The sequence below is a fragment of the Herpailurus yagouaroundi genome, unplaced genomic scaffold (assembly GCF_014898765.1).
Source record: "Herpailurus yagouaroundi ecotype Mexico unplaced genomic scaffold, PumYag 77, whole genome shotgun sequence".
NCBI lineage: Eukaryota > Metazoa > Chordata > Mammalia > Carnivora > Felidae > Herpailurus > Herpailurus yagouaroundi.
Window position 1 is genome coordinate 82,037,369 of NW_024412388.1, and position 26,341 is coordinate 82,063,709.

Consider the following 26,341-nt stretch of genomic DNA (forward strand, 5'->3'; position numbering starts at 1 on the left):
CACACAAATAGATGGATACATTATATATATAACATATATATAATGTATATGTATATACACATTATGTATATAATGTGTGTGTGTATGTATATATATATATATAATATATATAATGTATGTATCTATCTATATGTGCACAAAGCCAAAAGTGATGAAACACACACACACACACACACACACACACAAACATATGACAAATATCACTTTTGGCTTTGTGCACATACTATAGAGTGATCAGAAATTTGGAGAATAATTGGAGTAATTACTCTTCTTAAAGATGAAATGCCAATAGGGGCACCTGGGTGGTTCAGTTGGTTAAGTGTCCGACTTTGGCTCAGATCATGATCTCACGATTTGTTGAGTTCAAGCCTCACGTCCAGCTCTGTGCTGACAGCTCAGAGCCTGGAACCTGTTTCAGATTCTGTGTCTCCCTTTCTCTCTGCCCCTCCCTGGCTCACTCTCTCTCTCTCTCAAAAATAAAATAAACATTAAAAAATTTTTTTTAAAAGATGAAATGCCAATAGAAAACTTTTGAATAGCTTGAGCTTAGAGCACAAAATGATGATGGATCATTATTATTGTGTGAACTCCCTTCGAAATCTCTCTAAAAATAAAAGGGATCAGAGATAAGACCAGTGAAGCCTCAGAACTTTTATTAAATCGCCCATCTTTTCATTTTTATATCTTAAGAGTAGTCAGCTCTTTTGCTGTTAGCACAAAATGACCCATATGATATGTGCAATGGATTTTCTTAACCTTTTATTATAAGAAATATCTATCCTTGCTTTTCACCTTCTGGGGGCTTTTGGTCCTAGAACTTCTAGAAAACCAGAAAGAAATGCCTGAAGGAACAATGGAAGCTGACTTGGAAGATCTGGCCATGGTTTGGGTGATAGGCTCTGACACTGAGTTCAGGGTTTTTATTGTGATGGGAGATACTATTTTTAGAATCAAACATGCTACTTTATGGAAACATACAGTGTCTTTCTTCTAAAGTGCTGGCACTTTGATTGGGCCAGAACAGCATTCACAGGAGGGGCCTGGGGAACACGGCTGACAGGAAAAATCGGAAGACACGGCTCCCAGCAGAAGTGGGCTTCTGGGAGCTAGTTGAAGATTAAGATAGAAGGTATCAGGGTAGGAGATTATTCTGAACGTAGGAAGGCAGCCCAAAGTAAGGCACAGAGTGCAGACCTGGGGAGCCCAAAAGAAGTTGCTGCTGGGAAATAAAAATGACAGAGGAAGGTCAGGTGTAACAATGTATAAAAGAAATAAAGAGCAAGGGGAAAATGGGGAAGAATTTAAAGAGACTTACACTTGGAGGAGAGGGACAAACAGAATTAAATGACCTGGGAAAATAACTGACATATCCTAATGGAACGGCTACTGCGTGATGTGTCATGTCTGTATTTTCTAGAATTTTCTTCTGTCAAAATAACTCAGAAGTCTTTACTGCAGGTGGAGTGACTGGGCCAGAGGGCATTAAGGTTGTCTTCTATGGTACAAATTCTACATTATAAAGACTAGGAGGAGGATTCTTGTGGAAATGACTAGAATGTGAAAATAAACCCAATTAATTTATGGCTTAAATATCTGGAATACATACAAGGGAGCAAAAAATTATTTATAAACTTACCAAAGTAATAATATTTTCAAAAGTAATTGTTACTAGTACCCGAGAAAGGCCAAGAAGAGGCTAACAATAAAACAAGGGAAGAGAAAGTGTGATTTTAAGTCTAATTGGTACATTTATGATTTGGCTGTTAGGAGAGAAATTGATAAAACTCAATCATCTGTCTATAACAGAAATAATAATGCAAATAGGACTTAATTGGCTTCATTTAAAGGGTTCAAATGGACACAGCATAATTGTGGAACACTTTCTGAAGTGAACAAATTTACCACAATTTCATACATAAAGCAGAAGAATTTAAAACTAATGAAGATGTGCCTTATAAAGCCGCCAGATCACAGTATTCCATTTGCTTATTGTAATTGCTAGAAATACTACTACCTGTCTAAAAACAGTGGTTGGGGCTAGAAGATATAAGGAGCCAATAGGTGGCATTTTAACTGCATAATGTCCACTTGAAAACGTAAGACCACCTGTATTTGCAATGTGTTGAAACAACTCTGTATTATATCTGCAAAGCCCTTGGCATTGTGTAGAATTTTTCCTTTCCCCTTAATTTTAGGAATGTTTCCAGCAAAGTTTCAGGTTAAAGAGACAGAATTTTATACCAAAAATTTCAAATGAAAGCTTTGCATTTAAGCTGATAAATATTTAATGTCTTGATGCTATTCACATTGATAGATTGAAAGGTGGGAGAAAACATCCACTCGATACTTCCGAACAAAACAGAAAAGTTTAATGACAGCACCAACCAGAAAACATCTGAAGTTTTCAACATCATTAACTTTTAGGTGAATAAATATTTTTAAATTAATACCAATAATTATTGGCCTCTCTTCTAAACAGTTTTTTCATTAAATTGTGACCTTTTGTCCCGAAGGGACTGTGGGCTCCATGATGTTCACTGGAAACACTACTGAAAAGTCAAACATTTTGTCTCCCCAGTATCTCCAAGACAACTCTGGCCATGTCCAGAGCTGACACATGCCCTTCTCTTAAGTCCTTGACTTCTTCTGCCCCTGCCATCCAAAGCTGAAAGCTATCCAGCTAGTACTTCAGACAACCAGTGACGAAACCACCTTGGAGAGCATAAAAGATTGAGTCAGCTTGAATCCTGGAAGAGTATCAGAGCAGAAAGGCAAAGACTGATGAGGAAGAATGAAGTGCAGTAATTAGTGAGGTTCCTGTCCCGCTAATCCCCGCCCTTTCCACGCTGTGTAAAGATGTGGCTCGTGTCCCTATACTCGCTCCCCTTGTCTTCCTTGCACTTACCTCCACTGGTCACTATACATACATCTGTCTTTTCCTGCACAAGACTTGTCTTGTTCAATGCCCTATTGGACAGCCTAAAGCATTGCCTGGCAATTAGTACGTACTCAATAAATTTTTTTTTGATAGACAAATGAGTGAATGAATTAGACAGCAGCAGATATCAGATCTTGGCGTGGAATAAAGGCATCCGTGCTTTTAGGTTAGCGTCTTAAATATCTCCTCAGGGAGAAGATTAAAACCTTGTTTCAAATATACAGAGCCTCTGTATTTGATGACAACGAATTTTAACCAGACTTATTGTGGTGCTAATTTCACAATATCTAAATACCTTGAATCATTATGTTGTATACCTGACACTAATATAATGTGATATGTCATTTTTTAAATGTTAAGTTAAAAGAATAAAGTTAAATTTGGCAAAAAAAAAAATACACAGCATCCCTTTTTTCTGCCTGGCAAAGTATCTCATAGTATTATATACTATTAAATAATACATGTTCAAACATATTAATGTGTTTGAGTGAATTTATTGAAGATGAAGAAATGAAAGGAGGAATAAAAGGTGCTCAGGAGGGATACCAGAAGAAAGGAAAATGATGCTGTATATAAAGCTGAGGGAACCAGGGCTGGGGGAGAGCTGAGGAGAGGAGCAGGTAGCAGGGATTGTGATACATTGCTCCCTCCAGGTGGGTTAGGCTGAGACTGTCCCAGGTAGCAAATATTTAGCACATCTTCAAATAAAAGTATTTATTTATTTATTTATCTATTTATTTACTTAACATATTTTTAAGTTTATTTATTTTAAGAGAGACAGAGATCGTAAGGGAGGGGCAGAGAGAGGGAGAGAGAGAGAGAGAGAACCTCAAGCAGGCTCTGCACCGTCAGTGCAGGGGTTGACCCCATGAACTGTGAGATCATGAGCTGAGCCCAAACCGAGTCGGACGCTTAACCGACTGAGCCACCCAGGTGCCCCTCAAAGCAAAATTTTAAACTGTGTGTGTGGTGTCTATTTAGAAGCTAGGATGACTCATGGCGAAAGGACCGAGAAGCAGGTATGCCCTTGGTGGCAGCCTTCAGGTGTCCTCTATTGCCCAGCTTGGGCCCTAGACTTGTATCCCCACAAAACATGGGCTCTGGAGACCCACCCACATGTGGAGGCAGCTTAGCCAGGCCACTTGGTCTTCTTACCTCCTCCTCATGTCTCCGTATCTCTCATCCCAAGTAGCTTGTCAAAACATCCGCCAACCAATACTCTGTCCATCTCATCATCCCTCCAGAGATGTTTAAGGTCCACTCTCAGTTGCATTACCAAGCCGCTGCCTGGCTTCCATCCATCCTCACTCTTGAACCTAGCATTGCCTTTGGTGAAGAGTTGGCTGGAAAATGAGTTAACTACAAATATTTAGGGGTAGATTCCAGGAACATTAGTAAAAAATGTTACTAAGTGTGGTTATATGTAAGGTAATAGATAGTTGACACAAAAGGAAATCGTATCATTAGACCCTAACCATGTATCACTCATTGGGCTTAGCACCTGACACATTATTATCTCAGTTCATCCTCATAGCCACCTGATGTAGGAACAGATATCCATGTTATACAGGAGGCAGCTGAGGTTTAGAGAGGATAAAGAACTTTCTCAAAATTATAGTGCTGCTTAGTGAAGGAGTCAAGCCTTAAACTGAGATCCATGCTGTACCCACTGCCTAGCCTGCCACAGTGGGAATTTATTCTCAGCTAGAGGAAGCATTGATATGGATGGACATCAAAGAAGTAAGCGTATCATTGAGGAATCAGTACAGGCTGGTGCTATTAATTACAGAAATGGGGTAAAGAATTGCGTGACAGGGACGTATCTCTGTCTCGTTTCTGCCAGTAGTTTCCATGCTACACCCTAGAATTATTGAAATGTTTTCAAATATTAGTGCCTATTATGAACCAGGCATCATATCTGAACTTGGGACACAGTGGTGAAGAAAACAGAGCTGCTGGGATTATTCATACAACCTCAGCCTTGTTACCCTTTTGGGAAACAGAGCTCTTCATGTGGCCCTACAAACCCAACCTTACCACCCTCTTGGCCTTATGAACACACCCCAATCTATCCCTCTCCCCTATGCAACCTGCCTTTCTTTCTTCTTTCCTCTGACACCCAACTGGCTCCTGCCACTCACTAAGGCAGCTTACTCGCCATGTGGTCCTATGGGAAGGGTCTCAGCAGGGCCACATAATCAATTCATAAGTTCTAGATGCTTTTGCCTTTGTGGGCCCTTTGCTTCATTAAAAATAAAAGTAAAAACTGTATTTTATGGCTGCCATAGTATCTAGACGAATGTAATAATACTATATATTAAAACGTTTTCTTTGACTAGAAGTTCATTTTTTTTTCTTATGCTTCTAAAGTAAATGAAAACATTCTCATACGCCCTTGAAACTACTGCAGTCCTTGGTCCTGTGCCCAGTGTACCTAATGCATATCTTGAGTGTGGGTCTAAGCACCATTTGCTAAAAAGCTATTGCTTACCTATTGCTGACCAGGATGTCAGACAAAATCAGGCAAGAAATATCCTCTTTGGTTTATTGTGGTCTGACTGGGAGTGACATCTCTGGGAGTTTAAGACTTGCCCTTTTGCTTTGATGCTATAATCATCCCTCAGTTGTCACTTGGTAATTGCCCAATTATATTATTTGGTGATAAGTGAAGTTTTTCAGCCAAAAATCCTTCCGAACAGCTGTGATTGGATTCGCTTTTGATATTTTATTTAATGTACAATTGCATTTATAAAATCATAATTAATCTAATTTATTTAATGACCCCCCTCAACACAGGCTGTAGAACATTTTCCAAGGGTGTTTTAATTACACATGAATCAACACCATGATTTTAGGAGAGCTTGAGTGAACTGAACACACATAATTCTCACCATTGGTGAATTTTCCCCCACAGTAAAAAGGTTCTTAATGAATATAAAATGCTTTTCCAAAAGGTTGAATTCTCTTAGTAATTTAGAGATGTATCTTTTTCTTTTAAAGTTTTGGAATCTCGTACCTGACCTTTTCTATTCTGCACCCAGGATAAATATATTTTCTTTGGATAAAGTTAATGATGTTATAACTGATCCTGAACAAAAGGTTAAGTTCTTATAAGAACCGCAATTGAATTTTTGGTTTATCTGTTAAAAGTGGTTTCCTCTGCATTTTTGTTTTTCCTCTAAATGTAGGTGTATCTCTTAATTAGCTTTACTTTAGAGCGAATTCGTGTCATTTCTTGCTTTTAGGGAGACCATGCTGGTGACATTTGGAAGAACCTGGCTGGGGAAGAATGAAGCTCCATTATTTTTGTCTACTTTGCTAACAATTCAGAGTTCTGAAAAGTCTGGATCGCACTATGAGAAGTTTGTGTGCTTAGTGAAATGTTGTCCAATTGGCCAATCCACTTGGTCTTGGGAAATGTCCTAGAAGCTTGGCAAGAAAATGTTCTCAAGAGAGCACAAATGCTGCCAATTTCCAATTGGCCAAGACACATTACAAGGACAACCTTCTCTCCGAGCAACCTGGCATTTCCACTCCAATTGGAATCTGCAACACAAAGATGCACGCGGGGGAAAGACTAAGTAAACAAACCTTTCAGATTTCCGCTCCAGGTGAGTCTTTCATTCTGGTCTATCTGGTGAATCTTCCATTTTACATCTGGTCAGCTCCAATGTTCTTTTGATCACTGACCATTGCAAATATGAGGGAACAGTGGGTGCCTATTACAGGTTAGTTTTAGACGTGAGAAACAGCCAAGGTGAATGCAGGAAGAGTGAACGGATCTATTTTTACACATACACACAAGACATTGAACCTGCCTGAACAGTCCAAATTGTTGCTAATAAAATTTTAGATTTGCTATGTGAGAAAACCTGCCTGTCATATTGGCCCTTGCTCAAGTAGCTCCCAAGCCCCCGGTGCCTGTGTGGAAAATGATGACAGCTGTGCTCTTTGCCTGGCTGCTTCCATTTATGAAAACATGGGGGTAAATGGCAGCCACCCCCACAGGCCCATTTACTGTGAATCTTCTTTTGTAGCCACAGCCAAGAGTAAAGGGCCCCAACAGAATTGAATAACATTCAGGCCCTACCTCAAATAGGTTTAATTTGCTTTTTACAAAAAAAGACCTTAGGAAACTGGAAAAAAAAAAAAAAAGATATTTACCTATTTGGAATTTCTGAAAATTTTTTTTTCTTATAAAACAGCACTCATTTTATGCTATTTTAACCAACCACTTGTGACAGTTTAGGTAAGCAAGACAAAAATATCCGATTATGCCAAATAAAATTTTCCTCCTACAGTTTATTTTTGGGTGTGGCTGAGGAGGGATTAGAAGGCTTGGAAGCCTACACATGTCCCTTGGCAAATCTGGCCTTATTCTGCCTGTAAGCACTGTCAATGATGTCACCTCTGCAAACAGAGCCTAGTAGCCGATTAGTTGAGATGGTTCCTTGAGTGGATTTATTTTTTCTTGTCTCTAAGAATTCCAGTTTCCTTCATTGCCACACCTCTCAGTCCTGTGCTTCTGGGATTGTGATCATGCCCTGTAGCTCTATCTGCCTGACCATCAGAGCAGCGCAGTGTGGTCCCTGCCCTGCCTTGTGCAGACAGCCCAGAAGGGGAGCTGAGGGCACCTAGGAGCAAGCCCAGCCCCATCCCCTGTGTACTCCTCTTGACCCATGCTCCTGGAACCCGAAAGCCATTCTCAGAAAACCTCCTCCACACTAGCCTCTTTTATTTCTATTATAGCCACATTACTGTAAATCCCTTGGCCACCATAGAAATCCCAGTCTAGAAGGGCTTTAGCTGGTGAAGGTCTCTATCAGATGACTGGCAATCAGTAGAGATTTTGTCTTTCGCTCCTGTTTGGTGTCATCGTTCTGTACCAGAGATGTGACTCCATCCTCTGTATGGAATGCCTGGGGCAAAGCTCTCCTCACACATTAGTTATAAATGATGAGTAAATGAGTGGAAGGATAATCCCAAGGGACACACACCTATCAGCTTTCATGTCTTCGATGAATGCTGGGAGACCTTCCCAGATTGTTCCACAGGGTTTCATTCCAGTGTTTTAGCACTCGATTTGCTATCAATACATATTTTTCACCCCTCTTTGGTGCCAGGCATTGTTAAAAGTCCGATAATTCAGTGTCTTGGGCACCAGCCATCAAGTTGAAGGGATGTCAACTCAGCAGACAATCTAAAGCAGGTGGAAGGTGCTTTGACAGGGACATGCACAGGTGTGGCAGGAGTCTGGAAGGAGCACCCAACCCCGACTAAAGGAGTTAGGGAAGTCTGCCTGGAAGAGATGCCACCTCAAATTAAAAAAATAGTTGGCATTAGTGTAGTAAAGAAGAGGTAGGAGAAGGAAGAGAAAGATTGACTTTTTGAAGGCATGCAGGCCTAAAGCTTACTGAATTAAAAGTAAATTCACAAGTTCTTTATTGTATCCAAATCACGTCTGCTGTCTTCTTATAGTCCATTTCCTTTTGTTGGACTAGCTTTGCAGGTGGGAGACTCATCATCCAGCATTTCCCACATAGTCATCTTCACATTTTTTGTGATAAATTCTGTATCCTCTATCTTTTTTTTTTTTTAATTTTTTTTTCAACATTTTTTATTTATTTTTGGGACAGAGAGAGACAGAGCATGAACAGGGGAGGGGCAGACACAGAATCGGAAACAGGCTCCAGGCTCCGAGCCATCAGCCCAGAGCCTGACGTGGGGCTCGAACTCACGGACCGCGAGATCGTGACCTGGCTGAAGTCGGACGCTTAACCGACTGCGCCACCCAGGCGCCCCTGTATCCTCTATCTTAAGAGGGAGGTGGGGACAGTGGCGTTTGCTCAGAAAACAACCACAACAACAACAACAATGTTGTGAGAGAACTTAAAAGTTGGGACATGAAATAAATTTCTGAAGGAGCTGGTGTTGTTCTGCCTGAAGAAATGACAACTCAAAGGTCTCCAAATTTTTGAAGGATTATAGTTTAGAAGATGGATTCATCCAGCCTTGACAATTCTTCATGGTGCCACTGGGTTTCCTGTCAGATATCAAGAATTAACCCAACCCCATGACTGTGGTGCCAACAGCAGTCATTACTATATATGCAGTGCTCTGGATGAACTTTCCTCACTATTCTGAGGTTGGACATTGTCAGGGTGCTGCTGAGGGTTCAACTGAGACCAGTGGGTAAAAGACAGGGATTCAACTTTAGAAACGGTCAGAGGTGCTCAATGATGGAATAAGTTGCTCCTAGATGTGGAAGTCTCCTAACAGGAGAAGTTTTCAGAGGCATGTTTTGAGGAAAATGTCAAACTACCAAGTCTCCTGAAGGCTCTACCCTCCCACACCCAGCCGTATGGTGAAAGAGGCAAAAGAGAAGCTGTCTCTGAGAAGCAGCAAAGTCAGAGATCAGGTCAGGGATGAGGGGGGTGTTCTTTGCATCACAAGGGCTTTGAGCTCCACAGGGGAAGATGCTCCAAGGAAGGCTGGACCCCACACAAGGTGCTTCCAGTCCTACCACAGTATTCATGTAGGGCAGATAAGAGCATCAGTCCTGCAGGGACTACTAGTGGCTTGGAAATTTGGGATCTTAGGGGCAAACGTGACAAGCTAGAGAGTGGTGGCTTCCACCCCTGAAGCCTCCCGAATTCTAAAGTGTCTCTGAGAGAGGAGAGGGACTTCAGTAATGGTGACATAGACTTGCATCTGCTCACATCACTCTAGACAGGCGCTCTCTGGGTGTCCATTTCTCACAATTTGTAAAGGTCTCTCTGGACACTTGCCTGCGGAACTATTTGCCACACAGAAACAACAGAACTCTATTTTAGCCAACCTTGGGTTTACTTAGATCCACTCCCACCACCCAGGTTTTGGGTATTCTGCCCCCAAACCTGACAAATCCGATGAATACTTACTTGACGGGTCACAGCCAACAACTCCGAGTTAATAGGGTACCACCGGGGCGCCGGGGTGGCGCAGTTGGTTAGGCGTCCGACTTCAGCCAGGTCACGATCTCTCGGTCCGTGGGTTCGAGCCCCGCGTCAGGCTCTGGGCTGATGGCTCAGAGCCTGGAGCCTGTTTCCGATTCTGTGTCTCCCTCTCTCTCTGCCCCTCCCCCGTTCATGCTCTGTCTCTCTCTGTCCCAAAAATAAATAAACGTTGAAAAAAAATTTTTTTAATAGGGTACCACCAACCTGTGAGGAGGGGCTGGTCCTGTTCTGCAGTATCTGGGATACGAAAGGCCTTTGTTGTGCTTAAAAAAAAAAAAAGAATAGGTTTTCTAATCAGTTTCTAAAGGTTGCTTTGGCAAGCAACTAGGGAGTAGGCTTGTAATATTTCTTACATACTATGCTCGAAATCGCTAATGCAAAATCAATTATCCCACCATCATTTTAGACACTGTGTGAAAGGTACAAGAGTTATACTAATGATTCAGAGAATACATTTTGCCCCCATGGAGGTTGTGCTGCTTTATCACCAATAGTCCCCACCCTGTGCTTAACCTTGAACGATTTTCCTTTTCCAGCCAGTTGCCTGGTACCATGATGTCACCTACTACTGTTTAGTTTCCATCCACCAGGTCTACACTAGTGAATACTCCAGGACCAGTAAAGTCACTTGTTTGCCAGCAGCAGCAGTTATTTCTGCATTGACCAAGCTGGTACTTTGCTCATCATCAAACCCAGTCCAAGGTAAGCCTTAGAAAAGGTCCAGGTGTTGTCCATCATTGCAAGACACAAAGACTATTTCCCAAGGCCAGGTGTTTTTCCAGAGCTAATCAGACTGCTGTTACAGAAAAGTCCTAGGACAATGTCACAGTGAGGAAAATGTCCTCGATAAGCACTGAGAATTAAAACTTGGTTGCACTTTTTTTCCCCAGAAGGTAGTACAGCACAAAATGACTGCTAGCCTTCAGGGCTTTTACTAATGTTATTTATTATGGTGGCTAACATATATTGAGGACTTTCTATGTGCCAGGCTCTGTGATATGGAATTTGTTGGGTCATGTTATTAAATCCTCATCACCTGATGAGGCATCAATAATATTTTCCCCATTATACGAATGTGACACAGAGTGCTTAAGAAATTCGCCAGAGTCATAAAGTCAGTTCACTTTGGAAAGGGTGGAGGAAAGGTCAGAAAAGATTTGGTGGGCTCTGACTTCCAGCATCACTTAATTGCCTCCAGTTTTGGACCAAGTGCAAGACCACCTGTACTTGAATCCTGGTTCCACAGCTCACTTAGACTGTCTCAACTCAGCTTCTTTGTTGACTGAATAAATCTAATGACAGTATCAACAGCAAAGGGTTGCAAAGATTAAAGGGGCAATAATAATATTAATTAACACTTATAGATGCTTATCATGTGCCAGGCACTATTAATAAGTTCGTCGAACATGTCTGCTTATTTATTTCTGACCACAAATCTGTGAAGTTGATATAATACTATCTGCTTTCAGAGATGGGGACATTGACACACACAGAAGTTAAGTTACTTTCCCAAGGTTGTATAAAAAGTCAATGGTAGAGCTGGGATAGGAGCCCAGGCAGTCTGTGCTTGGAACCACCACACTCTGTTACCTTCCATAACGTAGCCAGAGCCCTTAGCACAGTGCCCACCCACCACATGGTAACTGATCAATAAACGTTCATCATTTAAGAACATAATTCTGTGCCAGATGCTATGATAGCACTTTATATAAGTTATTTCAAATAATTCTCATGACCATCTAATAAGGTAGAAATGAACCCACTTTTGCATATTTGGACACTAAGTTGCAGATGAAGTACTTTGCCCAAGATTACATCTCTTTCTAATATCACATGTGGGTGACTCCAGTGGGAAAAAGACCTTTTGTGTCTTGAGTCACAAAATATATGGTTTTGACCAAAGCCAAGTAGCCAGACCATTGCTACTGGCTTTAGGAATAACAACCAGAGAGTAACATATTTTTATGTAAGCCTTTTACTTACATTTTTTGTATCTCTCAAATGGCTCCCACATAAACTTTTTGAAGCTTACTTAGGTTTGGCTTCTGGAGTCATGAAACTGATCATGGTTTACTACAGTGTGTTTTTTTTTTCTTTCTCCCCTCTGCTCTGACATACAAAGTCTCCACATTTAGTGAAGCTTTGGCACTGCACGATCCATTTCACATTCTAGGGCTCTGCTGCTCCTCACTTTGGGGTGATATATCAGACAATCAGTCACAGCAAGACGCTAAATACCAGATGTTGCTTTGTCAGCTAGGATCATCCTTTGAACATCTGTCTCCAGTCCTGAGAGGGGAAATGCCCTAATGTGCCGAAAACATGGCTATTTATAAGGAAGAGTCTAGCTGCTAAGTAGGCATCAGGAATGATCTGAAGAAGTAAAGTTACTGGAAAGGAAACTGGTCACATTCTGTAAACTCTGATATTCTCAGTGGGTGAGGATTGTAGGGATATTGGCATACTCTAGGGAAGAACTTATTCAGGACCCTTTTCTTGCCTTCTTTCAATCCCAGTGGCTATGTGGTCTTCCTAGGAACTTTGTGTGTGTGTGTTTAATTTGTTAAATTTCTACAAATTTTTAAACGTTCACTTATTTATTCTTAGAGAGAGAGAGAGAAAGAGAGAGAAAGTGGGGGAGGGGCAGAGAGACAGGGAAAGAGAGAGAATCCCAAGTAGGCTCCACATAAACCCAATGTGGGGCTCGGTCCCATGAACTGTGAGATCACGACCTGAGTGGAAATCAAGACTGGGACACTTAACCCACTGAGCTACCCATGCGCCCGGGACCTTCTTTGTTTTTGATTAATCAAGTAAAGGAATGTTTAGAGAAGGCTCATATTTAGGGAAGCCACTGTGCTATCTATGTATTGGAGAAGCTGTTATTCTAAGCTCTTTGCCCTTTCAGAATTACTGTTAAACACAATTTGGTCAGTGTGTCTTTGTAGAATTAAAACTATTTCGATTCACTTGTTTATCCATTCATTTAAAAGTTTGGTTCTGAATACCTAGTATATCTTTAAAATTAATTAGAACCATGACAATACTAAAATAATTGTTTGGTTTTTAAACATTTTTTTTTAGCTTTGTCTTTAGTAAAACAAGTTTAGGGGTTAACCAGGAAAATTTTTATCTTGTATTAGTTTTCTACTGCTGCTAGAACAAATTGCCATACACATAATGGCTTAAAACAGCAAGAATTTATAATCTTACTTTTCTGGAGGGCAGTCCAAAATGATTTTCACCAAGGTGCTAGCCAGGCTATGAAATCTTTATAGACTCCTCCCCCCACCTTTTTATAAGTTTTTTTTTTTAAGTTTTTTTGTTTGTTTGTTTGTTTGAGAGAGAGAGTGCATGCACGAGCAGGAGAAGGGCAGAGGGACAGACAGAAAGGATCTCACGCAGGCTCCATGCTCAGCGTGGAGCCTAACACAGTGCTCGATTCCGTGACTCTGGGATCATGACCTGAGCTGAAATCAAGAGTCAGACGTTCAACCAAATGAGCTACCCAGGTGCCCCCAAACCTTCATAGGCTCTAGATGGCAGTCTGTTTCTTTGTCTTTTTCAGCTTCGAGGGACCTGCTGCATCCCTTGGTTTATGGTCTTTTCCTCTATCTTTCAAGCTGGTACCATATCATCTTAAAATCTCTGACAAATCTCTTTTTGACTCTGGCCCTCTGCTTCCATTGTCATACATCTCCTTCCTTTTATGACTCAGATTCTCCTCTCATATCTCACATCTCAAAATATCCCCCTCATAATGGCCCTTAGGACACTTGTAATGACACTGAGCTCACCCAGATAATCTAAGATAATCTTCCCACCTCAAGAATCTTAATCACATTTGCAAAGTAACTTTTACCACGTGTACTAGTTTCTTTAGGCTGCTCTAAAAAAGTAACACAAACTTGGTGGCTTAAAACAGCAGAAACTTATTGTTCTAGATGCTAGAAATTCCAAATCAAAGGGTCAACAAGGCCATGTTCCTCCTGAGACTCTCCATAGAAGTCGTCCTTGCCTCTTCCTAGCTCTTGGAGGTGGCTATAACTCTTGGCATTCCTTGGCTTGTGGCTGTATCACTCCATTGTCTGCTATTCTGGTCACATGGTTCTCCCTGTGTTTGTCTTCTCCTGGCATTTTCTTCTTCTTATGTAGACACTAGTCATATCAGATTAGGGCGCACTCTAATGACCTAATCTTAATTTGGTTACATCTGCAAAGATCCTATTTCCAAATTCAGTCATGTTCATAGGCACACGGGTGTTAGGACATCAACATGTCTTTTTTGGAGGATGCAATTTAACCCATAATACCATGTAAGATAATCATATGCCCTATATCCCTAGGTTACAGATAATAAAATTAAGAACCTCTGAGCATAAAGGGCTTGCTTGGGTTCCCAGTGGGGGTCTGAGCTGAGTCTAAAATCCAGATCTGTGGACCTTCTGGACTATGCAACTTCTTCCTGGGTAGGTAAATGCTTACTCTAGTGTCACATTAGAGTCCTTGGAACAGAAATTGTATTCAAATCATTGACAAGGACAAAGATTTAGAAGTTTTGATGGCTATTTTTAAGGAATGCAATGGTCTGGCTTTATGGCCTTGAGGAAATCACCTTTTAAATTTGACCTTAGTTAGTTAAACTTTGAAACCGGATTATCATACAAATTTAAAATAAAATTGACTGGTGACTAATTAAAGGATCCTAACAAACCCAATGAGCAGGGAGAGCCACAGAATGAAGGAGCAGTACTTTATGTTAAAAGCCTGCAGGCAGAGCATAGGCATGGGTGTGGGATCAAACACACGAGCAGGACAAAGTTCTTGCCGGCTGGTCCCTGAACCCTTCCTCTGCATGTCAAAACACTTAGAAGCTACCTTCTTGCTTTCAATGATAGCGTTTAAAATCTAAAGCCCATATTCCTTCTTTAGCACCAATTATTAAAAAGAAAAAATAGAACATTTCAGCTATTTTAGCCCTTCCTGAATTTCCTCCACTTTTCATTTGTTCTTAAAACTCTCAAGACTCTAAGATGAAAATTTTTCCTTTAATTAATAAAGACGGTAGGAAATACTTCACACGCCCCATTGTCAAACCCATGGTTTAAACTTGGAAAAATGAAAAAAGTGAGAGTTGGAATCTCCCCAAACCCCAATTAGGTCAAGTGGAGCTACATTTTAGAGAAAGAATGAGGAAAGCCTCCCTCGCGGATCTGTATCTCTAAATAGGTTGGGGATTTGCCAACGCTCTGGGTTAATCATGATGAGAAGGGAAACGGCTGGCTTTGCTGTCACTTAATACACAGGGAGCAGGAAGAGTCTGGAAATGTGAACTTGATCTTTTCCTCTTGGTATGTCATGTATATGTGATATAAGGGGCACACTTTTACAGAGGAGCCCACGGTTTCTTTTGAAAATGTTCTCTGTGCAAAGTGGGAGATAATATTGGACAGATCCATGCACGGAGACCCTGATGAGCAGGTGCACTCCCACCCAGCTCTGCCCTCCCCACTCCACTTCCTGTGTGACTTGAGGAATCAGTTGGCCTCTCTTGCCATTAGATCCCACACCTATAAATAAAGGATCGGATAAATCTTAAAGGATTCTATAATTCTATATGACGTTCAAAGAATAATCTCTTCATTATTATCTCTTCATTATTACCAAAGACATGTGTGGAAAGCATCACCTCCTCACACAGTGGTTCATAGATTTGCACGGCCTCATGGTCCATACTGAGAAATATATTGTATGAGAAATGATGCAGGAAGGAAGTCCAAATCCTTTGAATGGTATGGTAGGTGGACTCTCCCTTCTAAATGCCTCATGAAAGTAGGGAGCTTGATGATGAGCCTCCTTCAGAATTTCCCAAAGTATTCTCCCTGCAAGATGAATTCCAGAGGACCTATCAGTTATGACGGTATTCTGCTGCAAAGAATAGAAATTACCTTGCTACTCAATGTGTGATTCGCAGACAAGCCTCTGCATCACCTGGGAGGTGGGGAAGGTCCCCACACCACATCTACTGAATCAGAATTTGCATTGAAACAAATCCCCAGGTGATTTGCACACATATTAAAGCCTGAGAAGTACTTCCCTACACTGTCATAAGCAGAAAGTGTTTATTTATTCGATGTGGTATGAAGTCCAGGAGTAGGCAGCTCTGGCTTAGAGCAGTATTTCAGTGATGCAGTCGAGGACCTAGGCTTTTGCCATCTTTGCGCTCCACCGTTCTCTAAAATGTAAGGTTTTGCCTTCATTCACTGGCCCTAGAAGCACATGGTGGCTGCTTCCGCTGCTAACTTCTGGCCGAGAGGGGGAGGGCAAAGGCAGCCAGGAAAGAATAAAGGTGAGGCCTCCCTTGTTGATTTTGGAAGGGTGCCTGTCTCTAGTGTCTCTATGTCATCTTACCATAGCTATGGAACACTGCCAAGGATAGGCACAAGGCAGGCTGAACTATAAGTATTTAATGTTGCGGCCTCTGTGCTGCAGAAGGCACAGAAGTGGGCTCTGAGTTGCTCTTCGGTGGCCAATCCACCTCATTTACTAGATTTGTTAATATATTTTCATAGAGAAAAACATAGCCCATTCAGTTTGGGAAATGAATCTAAATAGGTTTCTTTTATACGGGACTTCTTAAAGTTTTTCATATGCCAAAGTACATTTTTAATCTCCCCGAGGGGAATACAATATGTAGTGTTTTCCATTTATCTGATCACAGAACATTTCCTAGGAATCGGTTTTCTGCCAAAAAAACACAAATGTCAAAAAAAAAAAAAAAAAAGGAAAGGTAGATTGATATCACGTGATTCTTTTAAAGGGCTCATCAAACTTTTCCGTAAAGGTCCAGACAGTAAATATTTTTGGCTTTACAAGCCATATTTTCCCTGTCCAGCTACAGAACCTACCATTATAGCATAAAAGCCTTGGACAATACATAAATGGCTGTGGCCCTCTGTGGTCCAGATTTTGCCAATGGGCCATAATTTGTTGACCTCTGTTTTAGAGTTAACTACCACGAAAACAGGATTAAAAGCAATAGAGCCACAATAGCATCTACTAATACTGTAATGGTGCCCTAGATTCTACAAAATATTTTAATATAAATTTATATTTATATTTTTATATTTAATGTAAATATATATGTATATATATATAAATTTATATATATATAAATATATAAATATGTTATATATATGTATACACACACACACACACAGGCACACACAATCTCTTCTGATTCTAACAAACCTGTGAAAGAGATTATCACCATCGTGTGGTTCCCTGAAAAAAATTAGAGGGTCAATTTCCCTAAAACACGGAAGCATTCACCAGGGCTCTTGATGTCGTATTTAGTTAATTGTATAACCGCTATAACGTTTTGAATTTATATATTTTTCCCTCAGTATGCTCAGGGAATTTCTTCAATCTAATCTTCATATTTTTTCTTTGAGGGAGTTCAGAATCCATCCCTTTACTCACATGGGCCTTTGAAAGTATTACATGTGCTTTGGATTTACTATCGGGCTCTTAAATTTCCAGACCATAAATGCTTCCCCCACCTCCCGTTCCAACCATACTGGATGTTTAAAGGCAGTTCAGCTCCATTGTTATTATGTGCTACTATTATACTATGTATGTGGGTCTATCACAGTGGTGTCTCTGGTGTTTTAGTGCATTTGCCCATGTGAATGCCTATGTGTTTTCCCTGGAGAAACAATAAGCCACTTGAGGGCCAGGCCTGTGTGTGTTCGTTCTGTTTGCCCCTGTGCCCTCAGCGCTGAGCAGAGAACATGGTAAATGAATGTTGCCGAGTGAAGTGTTCCATGTTAACAGCAGGGGTCGGGTAGTGCGGGTGCAGCTGCTGGGCTGCCCCTGGGGTTTCAGAGCCAATGTCTTCTGCACTCACTGATGCTCTGTCTTCACCAGTGCAGTCGGCCATCCATTCTGACTCTGCCGGTATTTTCTGTCACGTTGCAGCAATGAGAACAGATCCCAAGGCGACCACAGCAATGTACCTGTGGATTGAGTTCAGGCCATTAAATTGCCATCATGCGACCTATCTAATGTCATTATGGTCCAGTTCCAGCAAAGCAGAGAAATAGAGGGGAAAAAAAATGACACAATTACCAATGGACGTGTTCTCAGACTTTTAAACGAGCCTAAAGGAAGAAGTGTCTGTAATAGATAGAATGGTACCTACCCACACCCACCCACACACGCGCACACACGCACACACACCCACACACAGCCGCCCCTTTGGAGGGGAAGTCTGTAAACCATAGGAGGAAGAGAATTACTAAACTAAGGCTTTCGTTTGCTTGTGAGCCCAGTGCACTCCCTCTGGAAACCTCCACAGCCAAGTCTGTTTTCCAGGGGCTTATGGAGGAAATGTTGCAAATTCAAACAGGGGAGTTTTGAAAAGCTGAGGCTCTTAAATCATGCTAGGTATTTACCTGGTGATATAGGTTGCCTTGCATTTTACTTTGAGGTTAAAAGGAGACCAAACAGCATTGCTGAACCATGAAATGGGTTCAATAGCGTATAATAGGGGCCTATGTAATTTTATATTGAACATCCTGCAGCTTGGATTTGCTAACTACAAAGTGACTCTTAGAGATGCTGTTATGGTAGTTTGGGTTTGGAATTTTTCCCCTGAAAAAGTGCATTAGGGACTTTCAGGTAGTTTCTTGCTTTAGCAGGTTTCCCAAGTAACATCTTGCACAGTGCATTGTGAGGCTCTCCTGTCTCTGTGTTCATACGCTTTCTTTCCTTTGTTTTGCTGTTGTTGTATTTGGCTCATTTCTTAGGGAAAGTGTTGTGCAAAATGTCTGCTCCTCTTGGCTTCTTCCGCTTTTCCTATCAGTCTCTCTCTTGTCACCTGGTCTTGCAAACAGGCCTGGGAACTTTGGGCGTCCTTGTGCTTTAATATCATTTTAAAAAATGCTTCCCACCTCCTCTCTAATTAACTGTAATCAGGAAGGCTAGTTGGTGGACACATGGTGTCGTAGCTCTGTGAAACGCTGCCTGATGGCTATAAACACGGCCATATGTTCTCGGTGAAAGATGGCTGTAATCACCAGCAACAGGGACAGCCGATGGAAGACGAAGGCTCAGCTCTTCACTTCCTCCTGCTTTATTCTCAAAACCTGCGAGGCACTTTGCAGATCAGCTTAATATTTTCTCTTAGCCATCACTGCCTCTGCTAAATTTCCTTTGTATTTCAGCTTCAGTTCTTTCCTACATATACTGGAGCTTGAAATTGCAGTTATCAAAGGAATATGTTTAGCACCTTCCGGTTTAACATCACAACACTTTAATTAGGATGGCCTCTCTTTAAATCCTGCACTACACACATTACACAGGTTTCTAAAACTAAGTGGTTATCAAGAAAGAGGATAAAACCATCAAAATTTTCACAGTGAATGAACAAGAATTTCTCAGCAAAGTTCAATAGATTTGCCCTGTACTGGTGCAGCTTATAAAACCCTTGAGCCTAATTGCTTTCCTGCATTTTGGCAAGAAAAATAGCTGACTTGCAACGGAGTAGAAAGAGAGGTTTGGAAGAAAGTGTCTTTTAAGAAAAGCTTCCAATGAAAATTTCAATCAATATTTTTAATCCCAGAAGACTAGATAAAATATGATATTATGTTGCTTGCACTAAGAGATTGTGGATAGGGTTGTTCTTCAGTGTCGGAAGGAGAGCGGTTTCAGAAGCAAAGCCGCACAGTATCCCTTCACTCTGCAATGTGGACAGTGAGCTACGCACTGGCATTTTAGCAATGCCTTGTGTCTCAGGTCAAAGACGGTGGCCCTTGGATGCCACGTCCTCATTGAGCCCGGGTGGACTCCTGGTTTCGTGGCTGGCTGCGAGGCACAAATGTCTGGCTCTCCCGTGGAAGCAAGGGAGAGGAGCCGTGTATGAGACGCATAACGTACTCACGTCTCTCCACTTAGCATCGTTTGGCTGCATATTAAAGTAACCAGACAAAATTGAGTGCAGAGTAGACACAATGATTGCTTTTGAGCCTTCACTTTCCCATTTAGAAATGTTTTAGATCACTAAGTTTGATAATCAAGTTTTTTACCTTTAAGATTGCATATATATGTGTAGGTATAGAGATAGAGATATATCTCGAAAGTTTATTTTATTGCCTCTCGAATGCTTTTGGGGCTTTGTGAAAACAGGGCTCTCACCCCTTACCCTTTTTTTGCTTTTTTTCCTTTTACCTTGTATGTACTGCACAGGCTATTAAACTGTGTGCAGGTGATTGATCTCTTTAATAAAAGCAAGTTCTTTAGTAAGCAAAGAGTGATAAAGATAAACAAATGTACTGGTTTGTCCAGTGCTTTGGAGATTATGGTAACACGAGGGCATCAAGAAAGCCTATTAACAGATAAGTTAGATGAAACACATCAATTCTGATCTCAGTAAGTCGGGAAACCATTCCCTTTAAGTTAATTTTATCCATGTTTTCTCTTCATTTGTAATACTTTGTGGGTTTTAACAGGAAATATTTAATAGTGTGAAGTGCAGTCCGTAGATAAACGATGTTGGCAATTTCTCCACCCAACTGCTTGTCAGGCCCTTTAGCAAGGTACACAACGCCCTGCAGTTTATCATCTCGCTTTCTAGATTGTTTTGGAAGATCATTGTGAGGGCTGAGACTCCCCAGAGGACTGTGCTCTAATCCTGTCATATTTTTTAAAATGCTGGAAGGTATAAGGTTACATGGTAAGTTGGTTTTACGTAGGCATTTCTTCAGCCCGTCGCCATGGCACATTCTTTCCATGGTAACCACTGTTTCCATGGCACGTACTGTGAGCTCCTCCCGAGGAGCTGAGGGGTTTATGAAGATGCTCAGCCACCCACAAGTGCGCACACACACTTGCCTTCTTTCTCTCCTATCGGCACAGATTCAGCCCACCATTTATGTGAATTTAGGCACCTTTTCTAGTGAATTCGTGAAATGGAGCAAGGCTGATTTTAAAATAAAACCTGCTTTTCTCTCTAACATGTGAGGAGACGAATAACTGACTTGGCCTTTTCAAATGATGTGAAGATATAACAAAAGACTGGCATTGTCCTCAATGATATGGAGTAACGGGATACAATCTTGGGAGGCAAAATTTGACAGAAAAGACAGTCATCCCTGGACCAGATTTTCTAAATTTATCTCCATTTTTTAGACCCTGAGCTAAGTCTATACTCAGCATCTTGTTAGACGCTGTAGAGGATAAGAGAAATTTACGTCCACGGGGACTTTGCATTTTCTGCAGGCTTGGGGGAATGAGATTTAGACACATGTAATAATTAGAAAACAATATAGCACTGTAAATAACAACAATACATTTTTCACGTAGGATAACGTCAACATTTTTAGGTTTGGGGACAAACAACATGGCTGTTATTTATTTTTAAATTCCCATCATTTTTATTCTTAGAACTGGGGTAACCAAAACATTTTAGGAAAATACACTGGCTTATGTGGATATAATGGTAAATGACTTTTTTGAGGTGCTGATTAGTTTTCAAGAATACATAACAGTTCTGTTCTCTTGTCACTTACTTCATAATTGGCATCTTATCCTGTCTCAGTATAGGTGGCTGCTTCTGGAATTAACTTCCAAACGCTGGATGGAAGTCAGGTGTGTTTTCATCGGGTCCGTGCAAATCTAGGTAAGATGAATTCTCATCCTATTGACTATTCTTATATTATCCTTTTGTTTTGAAAAGCAGAACATAGCTTTGGGGTTAAACAATTGCATTTGAATTCTGGATCTTTTGCTTAATTACTTGTGTGGCCTTGGCCACATTAACTGACCTCTCTGAACTAGGACAGCAAGATGTTACTGATACAAGGGTGGGTATATATGTTCCTCTTAAGGCAAGTGTGAGGATTAAATGAGATATTGGTATGTTCAATAAATGGCAGCTCATGTGTTCACACTGTTCGACGAATATGCATTAATGTTCCACTGTGTTGCAGGCATTGAGTTGATGTTGTGGATATAACAGGATTGATTTCTGGCCTTTGGGGAGCCAGCACACAGACAATGAAGCAGGAAAACATGGTGACCTATGATCCACCAGAATGGAAGCTCCATGAATGCAGGATGGTGCTTTTTTCTGCTTTTGCTCACTACTGTATCACAAGCCCTTAGGGCTTGCCTGCAAGCAGTAGGTACTCAACAAGTATTTGTTGAAAGGTTGAATATGATAAGAGAAAAGTAGAAAGGTGACCAAACGTGGGATAGAAAGGAATGTTAACCAGAGGAAGTGACATATAACAACCCCCTAAAGCATAAGTGAGTTAGCCTGGAAAAGTAGGGAGATCATGATTTTTTGCTTTTCACTTGCTTTGTATTTGGGGTCTGTACTGCTTCCTGTGATGTCTCCATAGCTAAATTCTTTTATTTTTATTTAGTTTCTGACAAACTGACATGCAGTAAGTATGGATCTTTATTTAGCATTTGCAATGTCCAAAGTGGAATTCTTAACCGAAGCTACTACTAGCTTCTGACTATTTAGGTCTCCTGAGATCGCTGAGGCCAGGTCCTGCGTGCTTAATTGAATACGTCACTTATGTATGCATTCACGTATTCATTCGTTATACACATGTTTGTTCAGCACCCACCATATGCAAGATAGTAGCTATGTACTAAGGTGCCAGCAGAGACTGATCAAGGAATTGACAGTTCCCCAGATTTGAGAGTTTATGGGGGAAATTGATGATAGAAGAATAAGGTTTTGAACAGCCGTGGTCTGTGTCCAGTCCATTAGCAAGCGATTTTGGCATAAGCAGCATAGAAATTAGCAGGTCATGCAACTAGATCTTTCCCTTCTGTAGTTGAATCAAATTATCTCTTAGGGCGCCTGGTTGGCTCAGTTGGTTGAGTGTCTGACTTCGGCTCAGGTCATGATCTGAGCATCCTGGGTTCAGAGCCGTGTCGGGCTCTGTGCTGACAGCTGAGAGCCTGGAGCCTGCTTCGGATTCTGTGTCTCCCTCTCTCTCTGCTCCTCCCCCCGCTCATGCTCTGTCTCTCTCTCTCCAAAATAGACATAGAAAAAAATTTTTTTAATTATCTCTCTATAAATTTTTTTAATGTTTATTTATTTTTGAGAGAGACACAGAGTGTGAGTGGGGGAAGGGGAGAGAGAGAGAGAGAGAGAGAGACAGAATCTACAGCAAGCTCCAGTCTCTGAGTTGTCAGCACAGGGCCTGATGTGGGGCTCGAACCCACGATCCCATGACCTGAGCCTGAGCCGAGGTCTGATGCTTAACCGACTGAGACACCCAGGTGCACCCCCCCCCTCAAAAATTATCTCTTAAAGTGAGCCCTACCTGAGTATGGTGCTTGGAAAGTGTTCTTGGTAAAGAAAAGTCTAAGTAGTCATACCCAATTCATTACTTTTTTCAAGGAACATTTATTTATTTCCCAAGTGTGTCTAACACTTTCCATAAAGAGTTTTCTTTTTTCTCGGCAAGAAAAATAAGATAACTGTGTGAAGCAACTAAGGAACAACTGAAGCCTAGAGGCCCCTTGGAGATTCAGAATACAATAGAAATTGTGAATTGACGTGAGTCTAAGATAATGTTATAAAAGTGCTGTTTCTCTAATTGTACCTCAAAGCAGCAGCAGCAGCAGCAACAATGAAGGATGTGGGTGGGTAGAGAGGAAGGGGAAAGGTGTGATACGGAACCTACAAAGGATGAAGGCAGGAATGAACCTGGTATACTATGTTAAGTGAAAGAAGCCAAACACAAAATTCCAAGTAGTTTATAACTCCACTTATATCAAATGTCTGGAGAAGGCAAATCTATAGAGACAGAAGATGGGGCTGCAGATGAGAATGGGATTAACTATAAATGAGCACAATGTATCTTCTTGGGGTGACAGAAGTAGCCTAAGACTAGGTTATGGTGATGGCTGTATGACTTGGTAGACTTACTAGAAATCAGTGAATCACAAACCTAGAGTAGGTGAATTTTATATTACGTAAATTAGGCCTTAAAAATGCTTTTTAAAAAATATAGCAGGAAGGGGCACCGGGGTGGCTCAGTCAGTTAAGTATCTGACTTTGGCTCAGGTCATGATTTCATGGGCCAGGAGTTTGAGCCCTACATCAGCTTCTGTGCTGACAGCTCAGAGCCTGGAGTCTGCCTGGATTCTGTGTCTCGCTCTCTCTGTCCCTCTCCCAGCTCGTGCTCAGTCTCTCTTTTTCAAAAAAAAAAAAAAAAAAAAAAAAAATTAAAAAACTGAAATAAAAAATATAGCAGGAGGAAATGAGTGTAGGATGAGTAAGGGATGGTAAAGAAATTGACATGGTTGCAGTAGGGGCATCAGAGTCTCAGAGCAGAGACATAAGTTGACCAAAGTCACATAGCTGGTAAGAGATAGATCTTGGTAAGTGGTAGAACCATCTGGTTCTATGATAAGTTTGGATAAGTGAAGTGGTGCCAATTGAGGTACAATATTGGATTAATTGGGAAAAAAGATGGGTTTTTTTTTTTTTGAAAAGTTATCTGGGATATTTTTGACTCTTCACTAGAAAAGAGGCATGCCAAGAGTGGCATTTTAGGAAGCTTAATTTAGTGACAAGATTCATAGATGGAATATATTTTAATGAGTGCAATTATCCAGGTGAGATGAACCTAGGTAAGAGCTATAGGAAAGAAAAGGGGGAGGGATATTTGAAAAAAGAAGAGTCTAGTTATGGTGACTGATCCCATAGGATTAATTGCATATGAAAGGGCTTTGTAAACCAACAAGTGTTTAAAAATGTAAATAATGAATCTTTGCTATCGGGCACACTGAAAGCAGTAACAAAATATGCAGAGAAACTCAAGATGTTGGAGAGGAAAGTGATAAGTGTGGGAATAATATCCTTGAGGGCATTATGGGTAAAGAGGGAGATGTTCTTCAAAGAAAGCAGCAGAGGAATTAAAGCAGCATATCATGCACATATAATACTGTGTGTGTAAAGCACCGTGCTGGATACTGCAGATGTTTCTTAATCAGAGGTTTTGGTTGCATTTGACAGAAACCCATTCAAACTAACAGAAGAAAAGCCGACCATGTATTCTCATAATACTAGGAAGTCCAGGAATTGGATGCTTAAGCAGTGCGAGAATTCTCCCTATTTAAATCTCTCAGCTCTGCTTTCCTCTGTTTTAACTCCATTCTTAGGCTGGCTCTCCCTTTTTTTTTTTTTGCAAAAATAGCCACTAACAGCTCTAGATTTGCATGCTCCTTGTAGTTAGCAATCCCAGAAATTATAAGACGTTTCTGTCGCAGTCATCATCAGATGAGTCACTAGGTAGACTCTGATTGCCCCACTTGGGTTATATCCATGAGCCAACTCCTGTGCTTAAAGGTGTTGCTTCTCTAATTGGCCAGGACAGGGCCTTTTATCGCATCCCATGGAGACAATCAGCTTCATTCAAGCCAAAAGGAGAGTGTGGTTTTATTACTGGAGATGGAAAAAGGACCAGGCAAAACCCCCAAAATGTGCCCACATTGTGTTGGAATCTCGTAAACTGTCCACAATAGGCTTTGTTCTTTCCATTTTAAAGTTGTGGAGATCAGACCTGGGAAAAATCTAAGAGATTTGCCTGAGGGTGTATAGTTACAAATAAAATTGTAAAGCTGAGATTTGAATTCAGTTCCATTTGTTCCAAAGCCCAGCCCTTTTGCAGAGAATAGTTGATGTAGAACAGGTATATGTGGAGATGAAAAGGGGCGGGGAGGAGTCTCTCCTCTGACGTATTAAACACAAGTACAAATCAACTTGAATCAGTAGGCAATGTTGAGGAAGGGAGAAGTGGGAAAATCCGGGGGCTGGGAAGAGAGACTTGTTAGTTTAGCTGTTCGTTGTTAGAGAAGAAGGTTCGGAATACCCGCTTCAGAATACAAACCAGAATTTCAGTGACAGGTGGTAGTAGACTTGCCAAGTGGTGGAAAAGCCAAATTGTAGTTGGAGCTGGTTATTTAAGTTATGGGGTTATTTCAGGAAGCACCCTCTCGCCTAGAGACAACACAAAAGAAGAAACAGTGGACATTTTAAATGCCCGAGTCATGGTACTTTTTCACAGGGAAAGCGCCATGGGCTTGGCTCTGTGTTTGACTCTAATCCTGGCCGATGAAATGGCAGGTCAACACTGTGGGAGGCAGCAGTGAGTGTTTTGATGCCAGGCCTAATGCAGGCTGGCTGTAGATACATGCTGGAGGGGGTGGAACTGAAGAGGCTGAGCAGAAGGTGGCTGCTAATAGCAAGAAAGTTTGAATATTTAAGAGAGGTATAAATACTTTGAGTAAGTGACTGGAGTTCAAAGAGCTGCTGAGGAAGGAGAGAGGAAGGAAATGGAAGCAAAGTGAAAGACAACTCATACCCATCTGAGTGAGT

General features: G+C 41.1%; 1 long non-coding RNA gene across 2 annotated transcripts in view; it reads left to right on the forward strand.

Annotated features, from left to right (window-relative positions):
* LOC121027524 (uncharacterized) overlaps positions 1-22,866 on the forward strand; it is a 45,292-nt gene extending 22,426 nt beyond the window's left edge. For both annotated transcript variants that reach the window (XR_005788782.1, XR_005788783.1), the window contains 4 exons: positions 6,184-6,549; positions 10,470-10,635; positions 21,533-21,613; positions 21,924-22,866. This is a non-coding gene — a long non-coding RNA (uncharacterized LOC121027524). The remainder of the gene's footprint in view (positions 1-6,183; positions 6,550-10,469; positions 10,636-21,532; positions 21,614-21,923) is intronic.
* Positions 22,867-26,341: the final 3,475 nt, after the last annotated feature.